At 45.6% G+C, this 18762-nt stretch overlaps 1 protein-coding gene, 1 long non-coding RNA gene and 2 other non-coding genes across 4 annotated transcripts in view; all 4 read right to left on the bottom strand.

The window, feature by feature from the left end:
- LOC126538836 (heparan sulfate glucosamine 3-O-sulfotransferase 6-like) overlaps positions 1-18762 on the bottom strand; it is a 119846-nt gene that overhangs the window by 69386 nt on the left and 31698 nt on the right. The window lies entirely within an intron of this gene.
- On the bottom strand, positions 3216-3288 carry TRNAF-GAA (transfer RNA phenylalanine (anticodon GAA)). Its single transcript has one exon. It is a non-coding gene; the product is annotated as a tRNA-Phe (tRNA).
- Positions 3767-8334, bottom strand: LOC129384532 (uncharacterized). The gene is made up of 2 exons (XR_011896046.1): positions 7894-8334; positions 3767-7749 (listed from the first exon to the last, which is right to left on the bottom strand). It is a non-coding gene; the product is annotated as an uncharacterized lncRNA (long non-coding RNA).
- TRNAF-GAA (transfer RNA phenylalanine (anticodon GAA)) lies at positions 15944-16016 on the bottom strand. Its single transcript has one exon. It is a non-coding gene; the product is annotated as a tRNA-Phe (tRNA).

The following is an 18762-nucleotide window of genomic DNA, read 5'->3' as shown; positions in this document are numbered from 1 at the left end:
GTGCTTGTTGAACGGCTCTTTTAATAATTGTGTTTATACGGTTGGTCTGAGAGAGCGTCAGGTTGTGGTATGGGAGGTGATAGGAAGATGCACGGAGGTGTCAGTCGAGGGTCCACGAGGAAGATAACGATCGCAATGGCGCCTTGGCAGTTCACGCACCAGACTTAGAGAGAGGCATAAGATAGGGGAAAGTGAGGAAGGTTAACCAGAAGGGGATATTCTCATGGACCAGGAACTCAGCAGAATAGGTAAGCACAAATGATGTTCACGAGGCTTTATTATAAACGGATTTCGAATCGGTTTTCGTTTTGTGGGGCGAAATGAAGTTTTATTTTATTACTCTTTTCGTCGACGAATCATTGCTACGTACCCTCAACAACCAGCGACGCAAGAAAGAAAAAAAAGAAAAGAAAGAGAAAGAAAGAAAAGAAGGAATACTTCATGGTCTGCAGGCGACACTGACCACGGCGTGCAGCTAGTCGAGTTCAGTGTGAGCTGCAACACCGATCGGGACATGATTGAAAGGCCTCCGAGACTTGATGGTGGCACCGACACACAATAACTTGCAAACACAGTTCCAATGACTACTATTTATTGAACAAACATTTATTATGCGTGAGAGCCGCCATTCAATCCTGTAGTCCCTTCGACCGCGGACGGGCATCGGTGGCGCAGGTAATATTTAACGCGACTGTACATCGGCATCAATACCCGTTCACTGTGGTCCGGTGACTACGGCGCTGTGCTCTTGAGCACATGGCCGTGGGTTCAGTCCTCGGTTCTGGTAGCCGCATTCTGATCATGGAGGATAGTGCGCCTACATGCAAGCCTTGTTTATTTTGCTCGCATGGAGGAACACAAGAATGGAGGAACACCTCCGTGTTAAGATTCTGGCGTTCGTGAGGGAATAAAAAATAAAACAAGCGTTCCACAGCAGCCCTGAACTCTATCTGGCTGGCTCGCTGGCTGAACGCTCGCTCGTTCTCTATCCAAAATCGGTAATCGACCACTTAGTGAAGAAATACTATTGAGACCCTGGAGCCAGATCACAAGCCCTTTTTTGCAGAGCAATTCCTGTATACGACTCGCATTTTTGCAAAGCACGCCTGCCTTGACTCGCTGCTGTGAGCGATACTTACGAAAGGCTATTTATTCACACCTTTCTGTCCACGTCGTCGGCCATTCGTCGCACAATTTCTCTTCCCTTCCAATTTTATGCCGACGCAAAGTGTACGTAGCTGGCTGCAGGAGGAGTCAGCCTCAGGCCGACCTCTCCGCAATTTCCTTTAAAAATAAACCGCTCTCTCTCTTATAGGAGATTTTTGCTTTGGGTCATAAAGCGCCAAGACCGGGCTCCTCAGCCAGATTGCTGATGTACACGTCACGCGGTGCAGATGCGAACGTTGACGTGCGCGTGCACTGTTCCGGGTGCATCGCCTCAGAGTCTCCGACATCAACCGGCAGCCGCCGGCGCCGCGTCTTCCAACTGCCACTTCCTCGACGTTCCGCCAGCTCGGCCGCGCCTTGCCAACTGGCCCAAAACCAGGCAGCCGTGACTCATTCGGCGCTCGAGGTGTCATCGCTTGCCGCCTCCCCCCCTCCCCCCCCCCAAAAAAAGCACACACACACACGTACGGTAGTTTCGTCCCGTGTGTCTCACTAGCAGGCACGAAGTTCTGCGACGCCTCGGAAGAAGAAGAAAAAAAAAACAAGTCGTTCCTTTCCTTCTTGACAGCCGGTGCACGGGGGGTGACACCGCTGTTTTTAGCATACGCGACGTCTTCCGCCGTGTGTGTACACAAGCATGGTCCCTGTCCCTAGCGAACGCGTGTTTACAGGTAGGCGGCGAGTCGGACTCTCCAACGTTGCCCACGTCGTCTCAGAGTGTTTTCCACGCGACGTGCTTACACGGAGTGACACGAAGACCTGTAACACCGACGTCGCGGGCTTTCCGTGAGGCGTGAACGAGGAGGCCGGGGTAGATGCGTGTGGCTTTGACGAGTGCGTGCGAGGGATGCCATTCAAGGTGTCACGCGGTTGCCTATACGCGCAGACCTGTGAAAAGGGGGATGTGGCCAGAAAGGGTGAAGGACAGGTTGGCCTTCGAGTACTCCTTTCTTTTACAGTTCCTTGCGGAATCTTGTAGACCGTCGCTCAAGTGACCGGAGCTGCAGCCGCGGGCAGTGTATATCGGTACAGCTGAATTAAGGGAAAGTGAGACATCCATGGCAATCGTAGCTCTTGCTACAAGGGAAACCCATACGCCTTCGTCGAAAGAAAAGCCTCGCAGTTGAAGAAAAATTCATCCTGGTCCGCGACTCGAACCCAGGTCTCGAACCCGGGACACCGCCTTTCCGGGGCAGCCGCTCTACCATCTGAGCTAACCAGGCGGCTAGCAGATGGCAGGGTGAAGTCGAATTTGTCAACAACTCGAAGCAAAAAAGGAAAGAGTTTGACGTAATAGTTCTGCGGAAACTGCATAATTATTTCCATGGTTCCATGGTTCGCTCAGATGGCAGAGCGGCTGCCCCGGAAAGGGGCACACAAGTAAGGTACACGAGAAACACGTTCAATATATTATTATAGGAATAAAATATGAAGAAACTTGTGTTACATGCAGCACATTACCATTACACCTTCGCGCTTCCGTGGTAGGCATTCCAGCTGTCGCACTGTAGGTGTGAGGATAAACGACAAGAGAATTATGCTTAAGATGTGTAAACCACACACACAATTATGTACGGCCTTTTATGAGTGCTGTGGCAGCACTGTGTTGATGACGCCAGCAAACTTCCGGTCACCCCGTCTATGGCACTGAAAGATGCCAAGGGGGAAAGAAAAATCTTTTTTTCTTTCTCCTGTTTGACTGTTGACACAAGTTATTGGTGCGTTCAGATGCAAGAAAGACGCCACATGTGATGATATATCGTACGGAACTTTCTCACGCACTTAGCAGCAAAATTCACTTACCAAAGAGGGTTCTAACTGCCTAGCAATATTGGTGCCGGCCGGATGGTCCTGAAATGTTTGGTCCTGGATGGTCCTGAAATGTGTGGTCCTCTATTACAACTCGCGATCGGGATATTACGACTTACTGTCCATATCAGCCTGTCGGTGTGACCAATAAGAATGGAAAATTAAGCGAGTCATTGCAATGTACGGTCTATGAATCGCAAAAAAATAATAATAATATAGGCATAGAAACAAAAAACACGTGCCGAAAACCGGGATCGAACCAGGGACCTTTAGATCTTCAGTCTAACGCTCTCCCAACTGAGCTATTTCGGCCGAACGGGAGGGAGTCTCTGTAAGCACGCTAACCATGGAATTGCAAGGCGTCGGCACAGAACGGAGTCGAGCGAACACGTGTTTCCTCGTCGCGTCGTTCGTGACGTCACAATGCCCTTGAGGAGTTGACCACCGGCGCGACCGCGTATGTCGGTCGGCGGGAAGAGCGTGGCTTTGGGCACGACGCATAAGTAATGTGTTGCTCGTGCAGACACTAGGGTTCCTTCAGAGTGAAATGAATCGTGCAAGTATGCTCGGTGAACTTGACTGCTTTGCTACAATGACCCTCGCCTCGTTGTGAGAGGTGTCATGCGGTGAATAATTAAACGCCTACGCAAGAACAAAATTACACGTACCCCGACGTATGTCCACATTGTGCCGAAGGGTGTTACATTCTGACCACGTCTTTTTATTTATTTATTTATTTATTTCAGAATACTGCAGGCCATTGCTTGGCCCAAGCAGGAATGAATTTACATTGTTACATAACCAAAAGAATAAAATTTATACAATGTTAGCAGCACACATATATCAAAAGAATAAACCAAAAGAATAAAATTGTACAATATTAGCAGCATACGGATACCAAAAGAATAAAATTATACAATATTAGCAGCACAAGGATACAAAACATACATATCAGGTAAGGAGACGATGTAACGCATCAGAAAAATTTTGTGAGGAAAAAACAGATGCCGGTAACGAATTCCAATCTTCTACTGTTCTTGGGAAAAAACTGTACTTAAAGCTGTTAGTTTTGGCGAAGATGGGAGCAAGTGAATGCTCATGAACGCTCCGAGTCCTTCTCACTAGAGGACGCTTAATGCACTCTGGAAGCTGGAGCTTATTTTTTCCTGTTAAACTATTGTTCAAGAATACCAATCTATTAATCTTTCTGCGGGTTTCTAGTGTATGAATGTTATTTGAGATCATTAACTGCGAAGGAGAGTCTTCCCTTTTGTATTTTCCGTATATAAACCTAACCGCTTTCCTATTGACTTTTTCAAGGGTCATTATATCTTTTTTTGTGTATGGGTCCCACACTACTGAAGCATATTCAAGTAAAGACCGCACACAAGTTTCGTAAGCCAATTTTTTTATGTGTGCAGGGGCAGTTTTTAGCTTTCTTCGTAAAACCCATAGCTTTCGAAATGCAGATGTAGAAATATTAGTAATGTGAGCCGACCATTTTAACTTATTGTCGAGTGTTATGCCTAAATATTTATATTTGTCAACTTCCAAAATCAGGTTGCCGCGAAGAAAGTAAGGAAGCAAAATGGGAGACTTCTTTCTAGTTATACGTAAGAGAACAGTTTTTTCACTATTAAGTTCCATAGCCCATTTCAGACACCATTCTTCAATAGCAAAAACTGCTTTTTGAACAGAGATGTGGTCATGTTCAGATGAAATTTGTTTAAACACAACACAGTCGTCTGCAAACAACTTAACAGAGACATCTTTAGGAACAACCGCAACTAAATCATTTACATATATTAAAAATAACAAAGGTCCTAGCACACTTCCCTGAGGAACTCCTGAATGAACATTAACAACACTAGAAGCGGTCTTATTAATTTCCACATATTGCCGTCTGTCTGTAAGGTAGTCTTGAATCCATCGAATAATAAAAAATGGTATACCCATACATTCCATCTTATAGAGAAGTTTGCCATGTGGCACCTTATCGAAGGCCTTGCTAAAATCAAAGAAAACCACGTCCGTTTGCCCGGACATATCAAGCACCCGCGCAAATTCATGTACAGACAAAACAGTCTGAGTAACTGTGGATAACCCCTGCCGAAACCCGTGCTGATTATCCGACAAAAGATTATGATCGCTCAGGAACTTGAGCAGGTAACCGGCTACAATATGCTCCAACATCTTACAGCAACTGGATGTTATGGAAACAGGCCGATAATTTGAAACAGACAATCGATCACTTTTCTTATATACGGGAACCACCCGTGCTATTTTCCATTGTGAAGGAATTTTTCCGTTTGCTAATGAGAGTTTAAAGATGTCTGTGAGGCAGCCTGATATTTGTTCTGCGTAACGCCTCAAAAATACATTTGGAAGACCATCGGGTCCAACGGATTTTTTAGTGTCCAGTTTCAAGAGCATCGCCAGAACACCCTCACGAGTTATCTCAATGCCATCCTCTGGTGCAGCCACTGCTTTTATTTCATATTCATCTAATTCTGAAAACACCTCGTAGAAATACCGATTAAAATTCTCAGCTATTTCGGCAGCATCAGTGATAATCTTGTCCCTAACTTTTATTTTAGTAAGTGCATCTTTGGGTTTACTCAAATGCTGCCAAAATTTCTGCGGATCAGTCTTTAGAAACTCTGCTAATGTGTGTGTAAAATATTTAGTCCTGGCGCAGCTCACCTTTGATAATAGCTCACGTTTGATTTCTATAAACAGTGGCGTTGACGTCCCCTGCTTCTTACGATATCTCTTAAGTCTACGCTTAATGTGTATAATTTCACGAGTAATCCATGGATGTTTCCGCTTTTGAAGTATTTTTCTGTTTGGAACGTATTTTTTAATGCAATGCCTAAGCACATTAGCGAACCTTTGCCAAGAGCTTTCCACATCATCACATGTAATCCCAACATTTTCTTCAATGTAGTCAATAATCGCCACATCGTCAGCTCTACTAAATTCCTTAACTGTAGCGACATCAAGCGCACGTGTTTTTGATTTTTCGACCTTCCAGGAAAAAGAAATTAACTTATGGTCAGATATGCCAGGTTCAATTGTAACAGTTCCTTGTCTAAATCCTTCACTAATGAACAGCAGGTCAAGAATTGATGTTCCGCGAGTACATTCAGTAACTATTTGGTCAAGACCAAGAGCAAGCATAACATCAAGGATTCTATCGCTCGTATGCGATAATCCAAAAGACAAATTGTTCCAATTTATTAAAGGCAAATTAAAGTCACCCGTTACAATAACATTCTTATTTCGTAACAACAACAAACGGTCATACAATTTACTCAAAAAGCTGTCATCAGTGTCTGGAGCACGATAAACTGCACACAAATAAAACGCCGTTTCCTTCACTTTGATTTTCAAAAAAAGGCTTTCATGCTCAGCAATCTGGCTTTCTACGTCAACATCGACAAAGGATTTAACAACCACAGCAACACCACCCCCTCTAGATCCTCGGTCCCGCCGATATAACCGATAACCTGGTGAGACTATGTCATCGTCACTTATTTGGTCGTGTAGCCAGGTTTCAGTTATGACACACACGTGCGGATCCAAAGAGTGCAAACAATCTTCCAGTTTATCTTTTTTGTTCACAATGCTTCTTGCATTGAAAGAAACTAACCGCACATCGGACGTATCTGGCCGTTAGCTTTCAAATAAGGATCTGGTGTTGCGCTCTATCAATGTTCTAGAGTTTAGAGCAGCATCCCATTTATAGTACCGCCCATCGATCTTCAACTTGTCATAAACCAAGGAAATCTTACTTCCAGCCTTTTTTTCAAGTTTTGCACTTTGCCAAAGATGCTTTCGTTTGCACAACGTTTCCGCGCAGTAGTCATTATCGATTCTAATGTTTTTTCCCTTTAGTTTGGATACATTGCTCCAGACCGCTTGCTTTTCTCTATAGTCCTGAAAGTACATTATGACAGGGCGATTAGAAGAACTTTTCCCCAGTCTATGGATTCGAGCTACAGATGAACACTGCACTCCCAATTTAGCAGAAAAGAGATCATCGATAACTTTTCTGCGCAAGTCTGACTCTGATTCAATAGGATCTTCCTTTACGCCAAAAACAATTAAATTTGACCTCCGACTTCTATCTTCCAAATCATCGAGTCTGTCTTGATGCCGTGTAAGTGCATCCTGCACACCATTTAAAGCTTTGCTTATGTGGTCAATCCCATCTGTTTTCATCTGTAGATCTTTTATGTTTGCCTCTATCTTATTCAAGCGATCACCAAAGTTCCCCAGTGCCCTTTCCGTTGCCTCTAAACGAGACCTAATGTCTTTCTGCCCCTCAATGAGTCTCTGAAACATTTCGTCAACTGTTGGGCCTGGATTCATTTCTATATCTCCACAAACAAGCAGCATACATGAACAATAGCAGCTATAGGCACAGCCTAGACATGTGCGTGGGCACGGCAGGAGAACAAGAAACCTATCGTCAGATCGTATGGTGCACACATAACTAACCTGTACCAGGAAAAGACGTAGCATTTTGAGCACCTTGCCCGCAGCGCTCCCGCCGTGCCCACTGAAGACGCACGGGTGTGGTGCCGAATTTATAGGGCCAAGGGCTGATGACGTCACGGTCGATGACGTCCGATATCCATGTACCTGTGGCGTCCCCACGGTGACGGCGCTGCCAGATGTGCTATCTTTGGTGACGAATTCTTCTGTTGAAACTTGATGAAGCTCGGTGATAGTCTGCGAAGATGCATGCGCACTTGACAACAGCAGGACCTGTACCAGGAAAAGACGTAGCATTTTGAGCACCTTGCCCGCAGCGCTCCCGCCGTGCCCACTGAAGACGCACGGGTGTGGTGCCGAATTTATAGGGCCAAGGGCTGATGACGTCACGGTCGATGACGTCCGATATCCATGTACCTGTGGCGTCCCCACGGTGACGGCGCTGCCAGATGTGCTATCTTTGGTGACGAATTCTTCTGTTGAAACTTGATGAAGCTCGGTGATAGTCTGCGAAGATGCATGCGCACTTGACAACAGCAGGACCTGTACCAGGAAAAGACGTAGCATTTTGAGCACCTTGCCCGCAGCGCTCCCGCCGTGCCCACTGAAGACGCACGGGTGTGGTGCCGAATTTATAGGGCCAAGGGCTGATGACGTCACGGTCGATGACGTCCGATATCCATGTACCTGTGGCGTCCCCACGGTGACGGCGCTGCCAGATGTGCTATCTTTGGTGACGAATTCTTCTGTTGAAACTTGATGAAGCTCGGTGATAGTCTGCGAAGATGCATGCGCACTTGACAACAGCAGGACCTGTACCAGGAAAAGACGTAGCATTTTGAGCACCTTGCCCGCAGCGCTCCCGCCGTGCCCACTGTTCTAAACTACTGTTGTCTGGTGAGATATTCTCGGGAATGTTCATTTGTTTGGCGCAAAAGAACATTGATTAGTAGAGGATATCATATCGAATTTTAATCGACCTGATCGCAATTTATCCCCTTCGCTGCATACTGGCCTTTTGATTGATGTAATAGTTCTGGGGAAACTACAGAACTATTTCCGCAGAACTATTAGGTGAAACTTTTTCCTTTGCTTCGAGCTGTTGACAAATTCGACTTCGCCCGGTTATCTGCTAGCCGCCTGGTTAGCTCAGATGGTTAAGCGGCTGCCCCGGAAAGGCGGTGGTCCCTGGTTCGAGTACCGGACCAGGACGAATTTTTCTTCAATTGCGAGGCTTTTCTTTCGAGGAGCCCGTATGGGTTTCCTTTGTGGCAATTGCTACGATTGGATGGACGTCTCATTTTCCCTTAATTAATTGCTTCTCTCCACCTTGCGGGTTTCCGCAGAACTATTACGTCAGGTACAGCTTAATTTCAGCATCCTCAGAGACCACCGCCATCTCCACCCCGTGAGGATGGTCGAACAGCGAAAGCTGTGTTAGTTACACCGAGTTTTAAATCATGCAAGTCCAACTTCGCAAGCAGTCTATATGTATGTTTCACCATTCTTTCACGTCATTTTCTCTTTCGCGTAGTGAGCATGCCCTACGACGACGAGCCCGTTCACGAGCCAACTTCTCGAGGCAGCTTCTTCCTCAGGAGTACGCACTATATACTCGCGGTCTTCCCATAGAGGTAGCTGGGATGAAACGTGCAAATCCACTAATCCAAAGCTCCGTATATATGGGGTGCAAGGCCCACCACTGAAGATGCGGGCGCTGCGATCGTTTTGATGATTGGTGAGCCTTTCTTTTTCTTTTCTTTACTTCTTTGTTTAGGCAAAACAAATACAAGGTTTGCCAGCAAGGTAAGGCAAAAGCAGGGCGTAAATCTCCTGATAAGGCCTCTACCTCGCTGGAGCAGCATAAATAGCAGTTGACAAGTATCAAAACTAATAAAACCAAATTGGTTTGACGATTGACGTGGCTGCCGGCCCATCTTGCTGGTGTAAGGAGTGCCGGCAGATCGCGTTTCAATCGCTGGGCACTCTTTGTTGGCCTCAAACCGCCAGCATAACCTTTGTTTCTTTCGCGGCAAAGTGGAACCGATCGTGGATAAATTCGATGCCGTTCTGGTTCGATCGCCGAAAATGCACCGTGTGACAACCGTATAAGATTTACGCATAAGGTAGCACTCTCACAGGGGGAAAGGGGTCACTCTAACCCTTTTCCCTGTGTTCTTTTCCTGTCCCGCTAGGTCACGTGGCCACTTTTTAGCGAAGTCCGACAACGACGGCACCAGGTCCGCAAAACAGTTTCGCTGTAAAAGTGTTGTCGCCGTAGGCGAGAATTCTCAGTGTTCCGAAGTATTTTCATGTACCTCAAGGATGTATCTCATGAGTCAGAGATAAGAAACGCAAAACTCGGAACAGCGGGAAGGCGCAGAAACAAGAATATGCGTTTCCAAAGCACAAGTAGTATACGCTCACAGATGCAACCGTTTTATTGAGCTACTTGATAAGTGAAAAAAAAAAAAATATCCACAACACTGTGGACGTGTACTTCAACACATGTAGGTACAGCAAGACCGCCGCTCTGTCTTTTTCATTCGATAATTATTTCCAGTAAAAAGTGTCCGAATATAAGTACGCACGGTTAATCATGACCTACAATCACATTAAGAGGAAGCTTTAGCTTGGGCTCAACTCCGACGCGGCCTATTCAAATACATGTAAAACGCAAAAACATTTTTCTGAGATAACCCCTGGACCGACTATAACGAAATTTGTTGCATTTGCGAGAGAAAATTAAATTCTAGTGACCGTTGGAAGCGAAATTTCGATTTAGGGCTTGAATTTTTGAAAAAAATAGAAGCACGATTTTTAAGTATGCATAGCTCTGCATCAAGAACAGATATCGCGGTTCTGTGAATGGCATCCATTATGGGACAAATTCGATGTGTCATTTTACATCTTACGTGAATTCGTTACGTTGTTTACAAGGGTTCTGCAAAAGCTGTATTTACATGTTACTAAATTTTTTGAGATTCCTGTGTAATATATCAATTTTGTCCGCTTTGGATGCACTATTAGATGCATTTCACAGAATTGTATTATTGTTTTTTGTTTAGGAGTTGCGGAGTCGTAAACTTGATAGTTTTGTTTTTTGAAAATTTTGGATTTTCGCCAATTTTTAACAAGGAATTGACCTAACTGAAAAATTCGAAACCAACAATCACTAGATTTTAAGTTTTTCTTTTAAATGCAACAAACCTCGTCAAATTTGGTGCAGTGGTTACCGAGAAAGACGAATTCTCTTTTTACATGTAGTTAGATAGGAGCACCCGAGCTAAAGCTTCCTCTTAACTATACATCAAACGGCATCAAAGCGCTTTCACGTGCCCAGCGCATGAGTCCGCTTTAGATGTCTTGGTTGGTGCACTTTATACACTTCTGACATCGTTATTTCTTGAGGCGCCACTTATTGTTTCATCGATGCAATCTCTTACCTAATTTCGTGAATACGGGGCGGGGCCTTCCGGGCCATTTACGCGACAAGTAATTTCTGGCGACTTCTTAGAGAGCTTTAGGTTCGGGGACAAAAGCGGCTTGCGCACGCAAGAACTATAGGGGCGACGGTACTGCGCATGCGCGCACTTAGACGCAGGAAGCTGCGCATGCGCAGTACCGCAAAGCGCCTTGCGAACTAGGGTTCTGGCGTACGCAAGGCGCTTGCGTCTCCTTATCTAAAGCTCTCCATTAACTGCCGTATTTAGGTGCCTCAGTATGGCCGCGCCCCCAGGCCGCGCTAATCGAAATTCGTCTCGCTGAACGCATTCCGCATCAACGGCCACACGCGTGACACCTCGGAGACGCGCTCTTTTTCGGGGAGAGGTGCAGGGCCGCCGCCGCTGCGCAGGGCTGCTTGCTCGCTTTTGTGCCCCGCCGCCGCCGTTCCCTGAAGAGGCCCGCTGTCGGCGCCTCAGCGGCTCTTCGGCGAAGTCGTCGCGGTGGACCGCTGGAGCCCAGTAGAAGAGTCCCGGCTGTTGTCGCGCTGCGACGGGTGGCAGCGGAGTGGGAGCGAAAGCCGCCGCACTGAAATCGCATTGAGCCCGAAGGCTAAGGAAGTGGCATCGTGAATAATAAGATGATCACGAAGAGACTGGCTGCGAAGAAAATAGAAAGTAATAGAGAAGAAATAGAGAATAGAAGATCAGGCAGTCAGTCAGCATTTCCTTTTCTTTTTACGTTAGGTGGTCAAGCGGTCGCGCGATGTATAGCTGGAATAAAGCGTCCCAATCTTCGGAACTCAGGCGAACGACATGTGCACCACTGAGCGTGCCGCACTTCTCGACAAAAAAAAAAAAAAAGAGACAACGCCGTCTTAATTTGCCTCACCCTTTGTACACCCACGTAACTTCGTCCCCCCACGACATCTTATCGCCTAAGGTGAAACGAGAACTAAGCGGGACGGTAAGCGGACAAATTTATTTGATGTGTGTTAGTAAATTATTCTTGTATAGCACCGAAAATCCATCCGTTACGGCGTGAGAAGCGGGTCGGTCGGTAAGCCAGAAGGGAACGCAGAAACGAAAGACTGGTGGCGACGCCGCCTTGAAGCTCGTCGTGACGTCACAGATTTCGACGGCATCCGCTCGGGCAACGCCTTCCTGACGATCCATGACGTCATTTTGCCTGCCCCCACTGCCATGGAATCTTACCCCTGACACACGGGCAAAACTAAAGTCCTTTCCAGTAAACCCCTTTTGCTACTCTGAAGGACCCTTTGCAGAAAGGAGTTGCGCCGATGACACACGGCACCGCACTGAACTTCTTTAGGTAGTTCCTCAGATGAACGCCGCAAGAAAAATAGCGCTGGCTGTTAAAGCCACAAGAGAGAAAACATTCTCAAAAAGCTGGGTATTTAATTACACTTAGCTACTGTAGAACCTAAAAATATATTTCTTTCATTGCTGATGGCTAATAATGCTTATGGTCGTTTATTTTAATCGCGATTTTGCATTGCTAGCAGCCATTTAACTTGGTCCAGCAACTATGTGCAGCCGGTGTTTTGCTGTGCGTGCTGTTTATTCTGGTGATGCCCACGTTTCTGTCGTCCTTTTTCACGTCTTTGTGGTCCCTTCCTTTGTGCGCGCAGGCGTAACGCGTTTTATTCAATATGTTATTCCAACAACTGTGGTTTCTTCTGGGTATTTCCTGCGGGCGCTGATTGCGCAGTCTCCATCTCGCGACGTGAACACACCACATGCGCGCAGCAAACAACGACGACACTGCCGGAATTCAACATGGCGGCACTAGCGACGTTATGCGAACGTTTGAGGGTATAGCTAGAGGAAATCTTCACTATTCGACAAATTGTATTACCGCTAACAATTAAAACATTTTCGCAAGGTAAAAAAATACCTATGGGCACCGCAGTTGTGTGGCAGGTTTCCTTCTATTGACGAGTTGTGCACACTGTGTGCGAGAGTAACTCCTTTTCCGCTCGAAAAGTAGTTGCGCGATCTCCTTTCCCGAAAAGGAACTTTGCTGTAAAGGAGATACTCCTTTGTCGTGTGTCACTGCACTTGAACGCCTTTCCGGTAGATGTCCCCTTACCTAAAGGACTTTAGAGTGCCCGTGTGTCAGGGGTATAATGGGGATGTTCCCTAGTAAGCGGCGGTGATTCTGTCGTCAGCTCATTCGTCACGCCGGGCTTGGCAATGGAAATTTCGGGCTTAGTTGCATGAAGTCATAAAGCAGGGTGCACGGGTCTTGTGCGATACAGGCGGTTCTGGCGTGGGGCCTATTTAATTTTTAAGTGGTAAAGAACCACCAGTGGATGAAATGGCGGGAGAATTAAGCACATTGCGTCCCAGAGGAAGTAAACATGAAAAGTGCATAGTGCATTGGAATGTGCGACGAAATACGCGAATTAAAAAAAAAATGGTGAGCGACCCTTTACTTAGGTGTCTCTTAGTGGCACTCGCACCTTACTGTTGGTGTTCTTTCTGTTTACTTTAGGTGAACGCAACATACGAACCGAACTCGGAGGCAACAGTTTTCCATTAATTAGGCGGTTAAATATAATGACACCTTTTTGTGTGTGACGTCATTACTTCCGCTTTGTACTTCCGGGTTTCCAGTAATTTCGCCAAAGTCGTGCTCACGTGCTGGGTCTCTAAGGTCTACGATCCTATGCTTTGGTGTGCGGTAATCAGTGACTTCTAATTAATTGTAATTATTCCAGACACTTCAGTAACTCAACTTGTAACTAAACATGATCTGATATCATATCTATAAGCAAACCCATGAATTCTGTAGTGTACTATTTTTTTGCCATTTTTTTTTCTGATTTATCTTGAATTTCCTCCCCGGTCGTCGCAGGAGGTGAACCGGAAGTGCTGCGCAAAAAAAAAAAAAGAAAGAAGAAAAGAACACGAGTGTCACTTGATGCTCGTGCCACTATATGCAAAACTACTCTTGCTACTTTTGCCGCTCCCCACCCTTCTTGCCCATGGGCGCCGTAGTTGATGCTGGCACAGCATCGCGCAGTGTCATGTGTTAACAATAGATTCTTTGAAGAAAAGAAAAAAAGAGAAAAGCTTGAGAACACTTAAAAAGTATCGCCGGAGGATGGCGGGAGTCGCAAAAAGCAATCGGCACCTCCATTAAAGCCACCTATTCAAGCGACAACGAATTGCGTCCCGTCGCAGCGGAACAGCGGCCGCGGATGATCGAGAAGCTAAATGGGTGGCAAGGAACAACAGGCCGAAGACAGAGGACGCAAGAACAGAACAATGCGACGCCTACGTATACACGTACGGAGGGGGAGGGTTTCAGGAGTAGAGAGGTCGCGCGAGACAGAGGTGATTGACAGGCATGCAGCCAATGTCGCGGTCGCGCAGTCGTGACGAGATGATCACTTCCGCACGACCCAACCCAACCGACGCCGACTCCAACCTAAAACAACCCAGAGCCGACACCCGGAAGGACATCAAACACGGACATTGCATCGGCTCCTCTCTCTCTCTCTCTCTCTCTCTCATTCATAGTTTGAGAAACCTGTCCTCCAGTCGCAAAGATCCCCGTTCCTTCCCGTTCGAGGCGGCTGGCAAATCCTGCAGGTCACTTGGGACCCGGTGCAATCTTTCCACTAATATTGCGAGGCCGCGTGCGGAAGTCGTTTCTGAAAGGTGAGAGGATTGGCGAAACGAGGAAATCTGCGCCTAACGAAAAAAAAAATTAAATAAAAAAGAACAAAAGAAAGGAGGAAAGAAAATGAATCGTAGAAAAAACGGCGAACGTTTTGTTAATCTATTCGCGCGTACTTCAAGACAACTCGGGCGAGTTATTTTTGCGATGTTGTTTGAAGCCCGTGTGCATGATGCACAGTGCAATTGGCACATGATTTCGGAGGCTTTATCTTTTGCGTTCTATTTTTCCTTCATTTTTTTTTTCTTTCTTTTGTAAGACGTCATATTTGTGTATAGCTTACAAAACTTCAACATGGTTATGAGTTCAAGCGTAAAGCAGCCAGGGCTCACTCTCGAAGTGCTTGAAATACTTTATCCGCGCACAAAATGCGACCGAGCAACTGACTTTTCGTCATATCGCGTAAAAGTGCATTATGAAACCACTGAAAGCGTTTGGTACACAAATAAAATGCACGAGAAGCGCGTTCGATATATTATTGTAGGAATAAAACAGGAAGAAACTTGTATTGTAAACTTGTAACTATGAAGAAACCTGTATTACATGCAGCACATTACCATAACACCTTCGCGCAGACATGCTAGGCATTCCAGCTGTCGCTCTGTAGGTGTGAGGATAAACAACAAGAGAGTTATGGTAAAGATGTGTAAACCACACACAATTATGCACGCCCTTTTATAAGCGCTGTGGCAGCACCGTGTTGATGATGCGAGCAAACTTCCAATCACCCCGCCTCTAAAAGCTGTCAAGGAGGAACAAAAAAAAAAAAAGCATTTCTTCTTTCTCGTGTTTGACTGTTGACAAAAGTTGTTGGTGCGTTCAGATGCAAGAAATACGCCACATGCGATGATATTTCTTGCGCCACTTTCTCACACACTTGGGAGCAAAATTCACTTACCAAAGAACGTTCTAACTGCTTAGCAATACTGGTGCCGGCCGGGTGGTCCTGAAATGTGTGCAGTCTATTACAAGTCGCGATCAGGATATTGCAACTTGAAATTTCCTGATCCAAACGCATTTATCGCCCATATCAGCCGGTCGGCGCGGCCAACAAGAACGGAAGATTAAATTATGGGGTTTTACGTGCCAAAACCACTTTCTGATTATGAGGCACGCCGTAGTGGCGCATTTCGCCCCCATCGAAATGCGGCTGCCGTGGCCGGGATTCGATCCCGCGACCTCGTGCTCAGCAGCCCAACACCATAGCCACTGAGCAACCACGTCGGGTAACGGAAGATTGAGTTATTGCAAAGTACGGTCTATGAATCGCAAATATATATATATATATATATATAGCCATAGAAAAAAGAAGCCGTGCCGAAACCCGGGATCGAACCAGGGACCTTTAGATCTTCAGTCTAACGCTCTCCCAACTGAGCTATTTCGGCCGAGCGGGAGGGAGGCCTTGTAAGCGCTGTAGCCATGCCGGCACAGAACGGAGTCGAGCGAACACGTGTTTTTTCGTCGCGTCGTTCGTGACGTCACAATGCCCTTGAGGAGTTGACCACCGGCGCGACCGTGGATGTCGGTCGGCGTGCGGACCGGGGCTTTGGGCACGACGCATAAATAATGTGTTGCTCGCGCAGACACAAAGGGTCTTTCAGAGTGAAATGAATCGTGCAAGTATACTCGGTGAACTTGACTGCTTTGCTACAATGACCCTAGCCTCGTTGTGAAAGGTGTGATGCGGGTAATGGGGGATTAAACGCGTACGCAAGAACAAAACCACACATGCCCCGACGTATGTCCACATTGTGCCGAAGGGTGTTACCATTCTGACCACGTCTTTTAAACTCTAAACTACTGTTGTCTGGTGAGATATTCTCTGGAATGTTCATTTGTTTGGCGCAGAAGAACATTGATTAGTAGAGGATATCAAATCGAATTTTAATCGACTTGGTCGCAATTTATCCCTTTCCCTGCATACTGGCCTTTCGTCACTTGAGTCTTTGGCACGTAGACGCATGTGTGAAAGCACTGTAATTTTGCACACAATTGCGCATTCTTACGTTTCCGTTCATGTACCTCTGACATTTGTGCTCTTCAGCGGATAGTACACGATCGAACTTATACTACGTATATTGTTTTCTTTAGATATTACTTAGATACTTCAAAATTGTCTTTTTTACCATTTTTACCATTGAATTGTGGAACAACCTACATATACTCGTCTACGAGAATCGCGACATGAGGGTTCTTTAAGGAAACTTGCCTTTATACGTGTGAGATGTTGATTGTATGTTGTATTAGTTTATGCTTATTCACTCCTGCCATGTCTCTAACCTGAGGCATCGGCGTTTGTAAATACCAATAACAAAGAAAGAAGAAAAGGCCAACCTTCCACATCTTTGAATTTCGCGCCCGAACCGCAGCATCGGTGCGTCAGTTTAACGTCAGTAATGATACTAATCTTTATTTTCTCGTATTCTGGCGCAGCAAGTTATTCAAACCTCCTACGTCCAGTCTAGTTCACTTGGAATGCGATGTATTCCTTCCTTCCCGAAAAAAAAAAAATCACTAGAGAACAGGCGGCGCTATCAGAATCCATTACGTCACGCAAAAAATGGCGCGGGAAGTTTAAAGATTGCCACTGCACCAACCTTTCGCTCTCGCGTATTTGAAGACGAAAGCCTTTCTAGGCTCACGGTGAAGTTTTCTGTCAGCATGCAGACCTGACTGCTGGAGTGTTCACCGAAGCGTCATCATGCTATATGAAGACAGATTAAAGAATGAAAAATGATTGATAGTGAGAGTTAGTCAATGATAACGTTATAATAGAGATTGGTAGAGGTTAACAATGACTAGTGTTGACTAATGACTACTAATGACTCCGAAATGACCAATATGTCTGACGACGGCTTGTAATGACCACAATTGGTCAGAAAGGGTTAGAAATGAGTAGTAATGACTGTGAAATGACCAATATGTCTAACGACAACTTGTAACGACTACAACTGATTGGAAATGACTAAAAATGCTTAGTAATAACCAGTAATGACTAATAATGACTGAAATGACTTGTAATAACTACTTATGACTATGTATGACCAACATGTCTAACGACGGCTTGTAATGACCACAATAGATTACAAATGGCTAAAAATGCTTTGTAGTGAGCAGTAATGACTAATAGTGAGTGAAATGATTAGTAATGACTACGAAATGACCAATATGTCTAGCGACAACTTGTAACGACTACAATTCATAAGAAATAACTAAAAATGCCTAGTAATGACCGGTATTGACTGAAATGACTTGTAATGACTGCTAATGACTACGATATGACCAACAGGTCTTACGACGGCTTGTAAGGGCCACAATTGATTACAAATGACTAAAAATGCTTAGTAGTGAGCAGTAATGACTGATAGAAAGAAGGGGCGAAGAGAAAGAGGCGAATGATAAGAGGAGGAAGAGTAGGCTATCGCCGTTCACCTCCTAAGAGAAAACTTAAGAGACCCTGTCATTTTTTTTACAGCTCGCAGGCCGGATTTGTACTTATGCGCAAAGCGGGTCACTGTCACAATGCCATCAAAAGTTAAATATAATTACGCAGTCCTCCTTGATTTTGCCAATGTTTCAATACTTGACAAGCATTCTTCTTGGGTCGGTCGATTCGCCATGAAAAAACGAAGAAAAAAGATAGAAGATAGTGTCCTTTACTGAAAAATCTAGTCAGCTATACCTTCCCTTTACTCCCCCCTTCCCACCATTTTTCTTTTTTTACAGTCTGAACGAAAAAGAAAATATTAGGAAACGAAATAGTATGTATAGTGCTTATATACTATTCAAACATAGTTTTACCAAGTGTACAAACGTTGTCCGTAAGAGTTGGGGTAGGGCATGTAATACGGAGTAGCTGGCCCATGCCGTCGTCCGACTCGTCCACGCTAAGGACGTCGTTGAAAAGAGGAACTTGTTCTCACCGAGAACGAGGAATACGGGATTTATTTACAACATCCACACGAAGGGTGGAGAAGGTCTAGCACGTCTAGCATGACTGAAAACGAAGCCCACGCGGCAGCGGAAAACGGACCCCATCTGTCCTCCATGCCGTCCAACCTTCGTCCAATCGGAGCGTTCAAAGTCGTCGAAGGACCCGCCTTTGAGGGCCAGGGTTCACACAATCGCTCA

Source organism: Dermacentor andersoni, chromosome 8 (assembly GCF_023375885.2).
Source record: "Dermacentor andersoni chromosome 8, qqDerAnde1_hic_scaffold, whole genome shotgun sequence".
In the NCBI taxonomy this organism is placed as follows: Eukaryota; Metazoa; Arthropoda; class Arachnida; order Ixodida; family Ixodidae; genus Dermacentor; species Dermacentor andersoni.
Note: the sequence above shows the minus strand (reverse complement) of the source record. Positions and strands in the feature narration are given on the sequence as shown.